Raw genomic sequence first — 2,746 nt, forward strand, 5'->3', positions numbered from 1 at the left:
CGCCGATGACGCCGCGGGGCCCGCTCGTCCCCACCCGCCGAAAAGGCGCCGCGGGCTCGGCCGCGCTCACTCCCGCGCTGCCGGGCCTTGCCTCCGTCCGCTGACGGAGCCGCCGGGACCTCGCGCCCTCCGCCGCCGCCGCGCCGCACGGAGCCCACCGACTGAGAGGCTCGCTCGGGCCCGCGCGGTGCTGCCGCCTGACAATGCCGACTCGTGGCGCTCTTTATAATGCCGGGGCCGGGCTCACCTCGCAACAAGGCGCGTGCTCATTGGCCGCGCTCGCCCGTCACTCAACCCCGCGCCGGCGTCCCATTGGCCGCAGCGGCGCGCGCACGCTAAATCCGGGCGGGCTTTGTCCTCATTTTAGAACCCGCGCGAGCCAGGGCCCTGCGGACGGCTGTCGCGGCCGGGCGGGACTAGAGCCTTCTCCCAAGCGGCGCTGGCTGCCGGAACCCAGCGGCCGAGGGGCCGGAGACCGACCCCTCCGCCCTTGAGGCCGCACTCTCTCGTCCCGGGGCGCCCCATCTCAGCATTGGTAGCTTCGGCTACTCTTGTTGTCCCAAAAGAGGAAACTGGGCCCTAGGAAGTCTCGCAAACCAAGGTCGCCCGGCTGGAAGTGGGAGAACTCGGGCTGCCGAGATTGGGCGCGCAGGGTTCCCCCAAGGCCAGCGGCCCGGCTCGAAGGGACCGGGACGCAGCCCGCCCTCCCCCTTGACCTTGGTGCCCTCACGGCCCGGCGCTCCCGCCGTTTCTGCCGCCTCCCCCAGTGGCGAGCGGCAGAGAGGGGGTGGAGCCCGCCGGGCGTCTGGTGCCAATGGTGCTCGGGCAGGATGTGGCGGGAGAAACGGTGGGACCGCGCTGTTCCCCAATCTTAGGTCGTCCGGCACCACCTGGACGATTAGCGCCGTTTTCACACTTTGGGTTAACGTTTTTCATTTGAGTTCATTCATTTATTCCTGGTGAAATTTCTTTTTAAGGAAAATATACCACTTCCCTGAAATTATGAAGTTGGAGGCGGGGAGGGATGGTTCTCTTTTTCTAATATACAAAACCCCTTCATTTGATCTCCTTGACCACCAAGCTTGAAAGGCCGGCGTAATCCCATGAGTCCTTTTAATCATACGGGAGACGGGGCCCCAAATGGACCAGGATTACAACCTCTGAAGCCTAGGGATTACCAGAGAGCAACAGAACACAAGTGGCTGACGTTTCCCGCCGACCTGCAGCTAGGCCTGGTGTGGGGGGCTGGGGGTTCTATTTCCTCATCTGGTCTCCTAACAACCCAATGGAAGGTGATACCATCACAAATTTATAAATGAGAAAACTGCAGCCCAGAGAGCTGGCCCAAGGCTCACTCCCGAATCCAGCAAGCCAGTGGAGTTGCAGAGGAATGAAAAATGTGACCGTTCCACATTCAGAAAAAATAATCGATTATAGAAAATCCGAAGATTTGGCCACACAGTGCTGCATTCCCCTAAGGTATCCATCATCTAGAGCGGGGGCACCTGCCCCCAGAGGAGCAAATACCCTCTGGTTCACCCCAAGGCCCACGTGACTGTCACTTTCAGGCCAGATTCCACAACTGGAACTCAGAGTATCTCCGTAAGACTGGGGTCGTGTCACTGAAAGCTGGTAAGAAGGCTTGCAAGAAGTCCTGCATAAACTCGCCACCCCACCTGCACCCAGCCCGTGCCCACCCACAGAAATAAGGGCCAGGGAGGGATGTGGCACCTGGGGGAGGATGGACACAGCTGCCCCAGCAATGAAGATAATACAGGCAATGAAGTTCAAAGTCAGATAGTCTAAATGCAGCCACAGGACATAACTACTGAGAAGGGCAGACATTCACTTAATCTCCTGCTCTTGTCCACACGGATGCCTTTCCCACGACTTGGGAAACACTTTCCATGACATGCCGAGTCTGAGGATAACAACATTTGGACAGCGCTCCACAGTTTGCAAAATGCTTTCCCCAACATTTCTTCATTGGAGCCTCAAAATAATTTTTGTGTGAGGGTATCCATAGTTGATACACGAAAACACTGAAATCACATCTAAAATCGTAGCCCCAAAGCCAGCACCTCCAGCTCTGCCTTCTTTCCAGGGCTCCTGGCTACCATAGCACAAGGGGTCTCTGATTTCCTGAGTTCCTTGGTCTAAAGTAGATCTCTTATCAGAGATCTACCAGACCTTATTCTGAGGCTCAAACGAACCAATAGCTTAGAAAATAATTTATGGGGCACCTGGGTGGTGCAGTCAGTTAAGAGTCTGACTCTTGGTTTCAGCTCAGGTTGTGATCTCAGGGTCGTGGGATCGAGCCCCACCTCGGGTTACAGGCTCAGTGCAGAATCTGCTTGAGACTTGCTCTCCCTCTCCCTCTGCCCCTCCCCCTCCTCTCAAATAAATTTTAAAAATTTTTAAGATTTTATTTATTTGAGAGTGAGAGAGAGAGCACGAGCAAGGGGCAAAGGCAAAGAAAGAGGGGCTCCTGGGTGGCTCAGTCGTTAAGCGTCTGCCTTTGGCTCAGGTCACGATACCAGGGTCCTGGGATCGATCCCGCATCAGGCTCCCTGCTCAGCAGGAAGCCTGCTTCTTCCTCTCCCACTCCCCCTGCTTGTGTTCCCTCTCTAGCTGGCTGTGTCTCTCTCTGTCAAATAAATAAATACAAAATAAATACAATCTTAAAAAAAAAAAAAGGCAGAGAAAGAGAGAGAAGCAGACTCCCTGCTGAGCAGGGAGCCTGATG

This window comes from Ailuropoda melanoleuca, chromosome 3, assembly GCF_002007445.2.
Source record: "Ailuropoda melanoleuca isolate Jingjing chromosome 3, ASM200744v2, whole genome shotgun sequence".
In the NCBI taxonomy this organism is placed as follows: Eukaryota; Metazoa; Chordata; class Mammalia; order Carnivora; family Ursidae; genus Ailuropoda; species Ailuropoda melanoleuca.